Raw genomic sequence first — 8,734 nt, 5'->3', positions numbered from 1 at the left:
AACAAGGAACACTAACGAACCAGCGGTATCGATGACCCGGGATAACGACCCCACTGAGGTAAATAGCTGAGTTTCCCTGCCAGTCAGTCAGAACTGAAGAAGTCCTTTGGATGAGGGACGAAACGTCTTCCAGTATCTTCAACCAAGTCCAGTTGCCCTTGATTTTAACCTTCGTTGGATAACTATGACCTGGATGACAACTTTTTGGAAATACATATGCTTTATAAAAAAAATCAATTCCAGTATCTGTCAAGTTATTATCTTGTCTGGTGTCTAAATCAAACTAATAATTATATACTTATATACCAGAGCCCATGTGTCTGACAGATGTCAGGTATCCTTACATGGGGCAACACTGTCCCCCTGTGGCCAAAGAAAGACATACAAGAAATACTCACATATGATGTTGAAGATACTTCTCATTATTGCGTAAATATCAGGATTCATTATCATTTCACTAATATTTCATTACAGACTGGCTGGTTGTAACTATCAAGATGCCTCATCAGCTTCAAGTAATACATACATATATGTAACAAAACCCATGGAACTTGGTTTCTTGTTTGAACTAAGGCAGGCAGATCAATAACTAAAGTAACAATACTACCAATGAGTCTTGTTTTGAGTATCTCTACTGGCATCAATAGGATTGATACAAAAAAAACACATTTATCTATCTCATGTTAGATCAATTGATGGGCACACTCTGGACTCTTTGCGTGTCTACTGCTGTAGTTTGAATGCACAATACAATAAAAAGTTTAAGTATTGATATTGGTACTTCTGGCACTGGTATGATTGGTATCATAATGAAAAACAAATTCTAAGGTATTCCCCACCCCTGTATACATTGTCCTTATCTATTTCTATTAGATTAAGAGCAACTTAAAACCAGAGTCAAATTCCTTGTATATGTACACACACATGGCCAATAAAGCTGATTCTGAAGATAGACATTTAATTTGGGTTAAACCATTTGTTTGCTGTTTTTCTTAAAATGCCAACGTCAGATTTTGTCTTTTTCCTGCTTGAGCATTGCCAAGTTAATGAAAGGACTATTTGCTCAGGATTGAATGGAGCCCCCAGAGTTAATTGTGGGCTTAACTGATGTTTCCCATGTCCTCTTAAAGAGCTCAATGAGGAAGTGGTCCGGGAAGTCCACCCCCAGCCTGCTGGTGGGGCTTCAGTGGGCTTCCACTGTTTGCCGTCTCACACTGACGTGACCGCAAAACAAACTGCCTCTGTGTTCTTGTGATGGGGGACATGGAAGCATCCGGAGCCTCTGGTCCTGATGGGAAAAAAGTCTCTGCAGGACATCAAGCAGGGACGGACGAAGCCTTTGTGGGCTAAAGTGGCGGAAGAAGTACTCAATAAGAACTAGTAACACTAAAGAGTAAAGACTACTCCACTAAAATTCCTGGATTTGACTTGTAAAAGTATAGAAGTATTTTAAACAAAATGTAGGCTACTTAAACTATCAAACATAAAAGCACACATTATGCAAAATAGTTCCTTTCAGAGCTATACATAAGATTAGATTAGATTTACTTTATTGTCCACATCAGTGGAAATTTGTCTTTGTACAGCAAAAGTAAATGCACTGCACATTACATAGCACACCATTAAAACATACAGAATATATGGTATAAAACATTTAAAATATATTTATTATATCATTGGATTATCATTATCGATGTATTAACACATACCGGTGGGCAGGAATTTTAATGTTTTAATGTAACTGTTCGAAGTGTAGCTAATTTTAATTACTTAACATACTGTTGGGTGGTTTAATCAATTAAAATGGTCAGAATGTTCGTAGCCTAGCTTAGCATAAAGAGTGAAAGCAGCTAGAAACAGCTAGCCGGGCTCTGTCCAAATTGCATAAACATACCACCAACACCTCTGAAGCTAATCATCACTTAACATGTGTCTGTAGCAAAGAGCATCAAATATTCAATAAGATATTTGTTGGTTTAAACATCCATATATTTAACCCACATGGAACCAGCTACTGAAACCTAACCCCAAATCCCAAAAATATCTTAAGATAGTAAGACATCTTGTTGCCACTAAAAGGTACGATAACAAAATCAATGAGTATGGTATACCTTTAATACTTATAACTTTAATAACTCCTCTGGTGTCCAAGGGGGCCTAAGCAACCACTCAGTTTGCTGATGCCTCGTGCTGGCTCTGCATCAAGTCAACAGAGAGTTCCACTTATGGACAGGACTCTGTTAGCATTGCTGATTAGTGGTGGGCTGTCGTCTTGGTAATGGTTGCTGCTAACAGATATTGTTCTGTGTATTTCCTGATCCTGCTGAGGCTGGAGGCAGAACAAGACAAGTATTAAAAAACAACTGTCAGAGCACACAGAGGACAGCCTGGACATCAATACAAGGCCTGCACTTTTGAAAATGTTACATGACACATCAATTTTGTTTCATCACTCAAATACTGTATCTCACTTTGTGAACCTGTTGTGTGGAGAACAGTGTTAGTATTTTGAATGTTTTAGCTACACACATTAACTACACGTCAAACAACAATTTTCAACACTTATACAGTTTGGCAACAGTCGGAAACACTTTATAATAAGCTTACAAAACACATTCTTAAGTAATGCTCACCGTTACCATATTATGACTTTGCCATACGTTCTCATTAGTTAGCACTTAATGGATTATCAATTAATGATTGTTCCTGTAATTCACAGTTCATACGTTCATTTATATGCCGCAAAATTAGCTGGAATATTTCAGAACTATTTTTCACCTGTAACAGGAATTAATAATGCATCCTGCATGAATTCACGCATTAAATCATCATGAGTCATAATGATGCATTAATCTTATCATAAAGCGTTACCAAAATGTCTCTCTGAAATTTGGTTTTCATGCGTGAAAGAATAAATGGAAACCAATGGTTTCAAAAATGTAAACACTAGTGTAGTAATAAAATCTAAGGCATATCGGCGTTGTCCAGTTAAAAATCTTGTATCACCAATTTTATTTAGACATTTTATTCCAAGTATTGCTTTATTAATTCAAGAAAGTTAAGCTAAACAAACCATTTGAAATTTCACTGCATTCGCTGAAAAAACATAGTTACACAGCTAAAAACACAAGTGTTATCTCTGTTATAGTTTGATGTGTCACCCCCTCAGCTCCTTGTGTTTCTTGTCTGTTTCCTGTCTTCTGTTTGTGTGTGTGTGTGTGTAATTTGGACACACATGAAATTGCAGTTAATATAGTGCACTATATTATAAAGAGTGAGTGACTCTTGTGTCGGTTTCACGATACCTATCTGTTAATCTTCACAGACTTACTTATAAACTGATAAAAGTAATCACATTACCAGAATTCCTCCAACCTAATATGTCTGTTTTCTGGCGTGGGAGGAAACCAGTGGAGCACCTGCGGGAGCCCACACACAGGCTCCAGTCGAGTTCAAACACAGGACCTTGTTGGTTTTAGGATATATTGCTGTACTTGAGGCTACCACGCTGTTGTGTCTGCTGTGTCTCAGCTGGTTGTCAAGGCAACCAAGAAGAGAGGAGTTTGGGTTTTGGCTTATCTGGGTGGATCGCAGCAGCTTTTCCTCCCCTGCATCTCTGCCCTCTTTCTTCTATCTCTCTTTGGTGACTGGGGCAGCTGGTGGGAGGTGGTGGGTGTTGTGTAGCTTAGCAACTCCTTTGGCGGATGGCGATTGATATGCAGCTTTGTTCAAGTGTCTCTCTCTCTCTGAGCCAGGGAAGGGGGGACGCCTGAACAAAGCAGGCCTTATTGAAGCTTCCCCTCCTCCTTCTCTTTGCCCAGGCACAACAACGTGGGAGGACAAATATTCAGCTGAAAGGAACCGAGACTGAACTTACAGCAGCGGTCCTGAAAGTGTAACTCTGGGGCCGCCGACATCTGTGAAGGGCCTCCAGGTGTCCCCTGAAAAATAATTGCATTGCTTTATAGTATTGAAACAGAAGTTGTCTATGTGCTAACTTAATTAACTTGAAATAATCAACCCACTGAAATCAACGGAAAAATCTTCCACTGCTTCTGATTAAATGTTTATCTTTGGGTCTTATTATGAGATATAGCCAATTGGTAGAACCTCCAACCTGGGAGATGCAAACCTAGCGAAAGGTCTCAGTTTTTCAATGAAAACGTAGTAGTGTGGAAGTAATTTTAATAATAATAATAACTTTATTTGTATAGCACTTTTCAAAACCAAGTTACAAAGTGCTGTACAGTAAAACAAAAATGATACATACTTAAAAATATAAATGAATTAAAATAAATTAAAAATCAATGATCAAATCAGCATTAAATAATACAATAACAGCAATAATATAATGTTCATAAAAACGCCATAAGATAAAAGTGAGATTTGAGAAGAGAATTAAAAGAGCCCACTGAGTTTGCCTGCCTGAGATCTCCGGGCAGGAAGTTCCACAGCTGAAGGGCCTGAACAGCAAAGGCTTGGTCACCTTTAGTGACAAGACGAGACACTACACTAAAGATGTAGCCTGAGTATACAGGGCCCTCGTGTGGAGGGCCCACAAAGATACTAGAACAAATAGCCGTGGATGCGGGGAGGGGCCCATAGAGAATGCTTTTGTACAGGGCCCAGATATTTGTCCGACACCCCTGCTTCTTATTCGACTCATTCAGTTTCTTGTTTCTTTAGTTGTGGAAACCAGGAACTGAGACTGAACTTCAACTATTTATTGCATAAAAAGCATAAGCTCTAATCTCCACACAAGGGAAACTCCCATTCTCTTAAGACTTTTTGAAGGAACATTTTGTAAAATACTTTTCTTTACCTTCCCCATTGTTAGATGAGAAGAAGGATATCAGTTTCATCTGTGTCAAGTACAGCAATAAGGGTTGCTTTCATAATGACATGTTAGATTGATGTATTGATTAAGGTTGCTCTTGGATTAGTTTAACAGCAAAAATACACATAAAATTGCACCACAAAAGCCTGAAAAATGTAACCATCCTATTCCTACGCTCATTAAGAGCTAATACCTATCCCAGATTTACTTCCAGCTCAAGCCAGTAGTGGCTGAGTGTAGGGACACTTGCCTGTTTTCTGGTCCCAGAGGTCCAAATGTGTGCCGGTTCTGACCAAACCATAGTTGCCAGATTTGGCTCAGGTTTAGGGGTGTGGACGTGGCACATTTGGAGAGTCAGCTCCTGTTAGCAGCACTCAGGCCAGCTGTGGGCCTGCAACCTGAATCAGAACAAGTGAACTAATGTTCATGTGCTCCCCGCATGGTCCCATTTCCCGAGTTGGGAAGTTGTTCTACTGGGCTCGTGTGTTCATGAGCTGAGTCTTAACGTGGAAACAACATGGACTGTCTTATATAGCATCTGCCATTTTGATCAAAATGTTCGCAGACTTTCCGAGTTTTTCTGACTTGAGGGTGCATTTAATTGAACTGTCCCAGTAGGATAGTCATTTATCTGATTATTCCGACACCATGTGAATGCAGGGTTAATTGTACTGATAACAGGAAACAGCCATGCCAAGTTGCCTTCAGGTTGTGTTGTGTTTACTGTGTTGAAGAAAATGATGAATTACAGCCTATATTAAGTTGTGATGTAGGGTAATGCTTTTTTTAAATGTTGAACCCTCTACTTTTTATGTTTTTATTACTTTTTCTGCTCTCTTTTCATTTCCTGTTCCTAAACTGATGTTAAAACACAACTTTTAAATTGGAGCAGCATCACTTCTTTTTTTGTTTTTGTTGTTCTCTCCATCAGCACCAAAAGTCACCAGCTGCAATTGATAAAAAAGAGGAAAACATGACCAGTCTGTGGTTTGCTAACAATGTGGTGGAGTGAGCAAAGAGAAGAGCGAGAGTTTTAAGAGATCAGTGAAACCCTCATCTGCTCCATCTGTTTTGTTCACTGCTCAATTTTCTAAAATGTCCTTGGCTGTTAAAATTCAGGTTTTCTGCTGGAATCTGCTGGTTAGCAGATACAAGACATATCTTTCTTTGTTTTGATTTTACTCCTACTAATCATAACAACAAACTAGACAGTTTTGTGCAACCAATTAAATAATCTGTCCGATGTTTGGTTTGAAGAGAGTGTTTGTATGAATTCAGCAACAAGACGCGTTACACCTTTGGTTTAGCAGTTAGCCTAAAAAGCACATGGAAACTGCTCGCCTAGTTTGATCAAAAGGGAAAAACTACTCCTTCCAAACTGTGAAGATACAACATGATTTACATGTTTTATCTTGTTTATTGAACAGGTGAGGAAATAGAAAAAGGAGAATTTTAGCAGCAGTTAAAACCATAATGTCTACTTTCTTTTAAGTTATTGCAGGCACAAGATCGATGCCTAGAGCAGCATCTTGATCCATATATTATCTTGCAGAGAAAAGACCTCTAGATCTCTATCAAGATATGAATCTTGCAGCTTTTGGGACTTCAGGGTTTCCTTAGAAGACAACTTGTTTGAAATGTGATTTTTTTTAACATACCTTTGTATTAGTTTTTTCTTAATGAACTAGATGAATTTCTGGCTACATTACAAAGTATTCACAAAGTTGTAGACAGTTTTTGAAGAGATGGGTGAGTTTTCTTTGGTCTGTATATTAAAAGTAAAAAAAAGCTGTGAAATGGTTTAAAATACTTGGTTAAGCAATGAATTCTTGTCTGCTCTCCTCAGCAACTGGCCACAGAGTGACTGTGCGTATTATGTCTTCAGAAACTCAAAGACCAACTGTTATTGTGAAGCTGTGACCTTCAATAATTGAATAATGACAAAAAGGAGCGTCACAGTCGGGCATGAAGAGCTTTCTGCTTCAGTGGGTGTTGGGAGCACTGCTGCGCAGCATTCCTTCCAATGGAGATCAGACTACAACATGAGCCATCTGTATTTTTCTAAATAAAATGAATCCACATAATGTGTTTAGATGTTGATTGAGAAAAATTATGGTTTAGGAACAAATGCAACTCTCCACCAGGAAACTCCCGTTTTTTCTTCTCTGTCTCTTGGCCTGTTTTTCTGTCTTTGTTTGGAAAACATTTCTCCTCCCCCCATTTTTTGGTTCTTCTCTTGTTTTTTCCTCTTTTTCTGTTTTCTATCAGTCTTTTCTCTGGCTTTCTTTGTACCCATGCTTGGCAGCTGAACATTTGAATTCACTCTTAACTGGACCTGGATGTCTGCAGATTTATATTCCTCTTTATTAAAAAAATCCAATTTAACAAGTGACACTCTGAGGAAGTGCTTGCTTTTTAATGAGAGACAACTTACAGGATATGACTGAAGTTATTTTACATTTTCCTTATTGTCAACAAATCCCACGTGCAGACCAAAACCAACAATGTGATGGTCTGTCTCTGAATTCAGCCCCAAGTCCATTGGTTCCAACTGAAGACATACATGTTTAAAATACAGGTTCATTTAAAAAAAAAAAACTCAGTAATTTCCTTAAAACAGCTGGCCACTGTAATTTTTATCAAAACAGGAAGAAATAATGTATTAATATATCAATCAAACTAAACTACAGTGTGTGTGTTCATGGTTATGAGAGAACATGTCACCAAGTGAAACAGTGTGACTCATGTTGTTTTAATAGTTTTTGGACAACAATGGAGCTCTATGGCACATAGGAAGACGATATATCAGACTTTGGATACACAGACAATACTTGTTAGTAGGATAAATTCATTGTTGGTTTGGTCTTTCCATGGGATTTGTTGACAATAAGAAAAATATGTCACCAGACTTGTCTTTTAAGATGTGATTCTGTTGGTAAAAACAAACAAACAAACAAATGTATAAAACTCATACATTCATATTTAAAATGAGTAAAAAAGAGCACTTCTGCTGCACAGATTGTGAAAGATGTAACTCATTTCTATTTCAGTCATTAGTGGAATTAAGGTTCTGTAAACACAGATGGCTTTAACACCAACAGCTCTATTGTTTATATCAGCTGATAAAGTGTAAACCAGACATAAAAAAGGTACTGAGAGGGAATTACTCACATGTGATGCAAAACAGTTGTTCTTGAAGAAAATCTAAACTTTACTAAAACAAAAGTAATAAAACAAGTAGAAAAATAGTCAAAAGTTCACACTGGATAGTTTCATGTAGCTTCAAATTGTTGATTGATCTCTAATATGAGCTCATCCCAGATTTAACCTGCTGTCTATACAGGATACATTTCCCACATGTGCAGCTGCAATGTACTACTTACACGACACATCATGTGTTGACAAGGTGTAAGTCGGGCATATAAACAGAAACAACAAAAAAATTCAATAAAAAAAAACAATTCACAAAGTTCACAGCAGTCTGTCAGTCTGCTGACAAAAGACTCAGTATGTCAACATTTTCAGTTTAGCCATTTTAAAATTTCCCAAAGTCAAATTACCCAGTGTTTCTATATAATACAGTACTTAGAACAAATGATACTAACATCCCGAATGAATATTAGAAAATAATTAATAACTATAACTGTAAAATGTACCATAAAAAACTGCAAAACAATGAGTCCTACAATAACTTGATTAAATTCATCACAGGTGGACACTAAACTAAAAAAACAAACTCTATATTGTATTTAATCATCTAACTCTTGGCAGACAAGTATCTGCTCCTACAGTGGCTCCATACCTTCTGTTTTTACAGGTGGAGATTAAAGGATCATTCCAATTTATTACAACGTGGGTTTTATTTAAGTAGTTTTGTTAATCATTTCAATCAGTTAT

Source organism: Micropterus dolomieu, linkage group LG18 (genome assembly GCF_021292245.1).
Source record: "Micropterus dolomieu isolate WLL.071019.BEF.003 ecotype Adirondacks linkage group LG18, ASM2129224v1, whole genome shotgun sequence".
In the NCBI taxonomy this organism is placed as follows: Eukaryota; Metazoa; Chordata; class Actinopteri; order Centrarchiformes; family Centrarchidae; genus Micropterus; species Micropterus dolomieu.
This window is presented reverse-complemented; position numbering follows the sequence as displayed.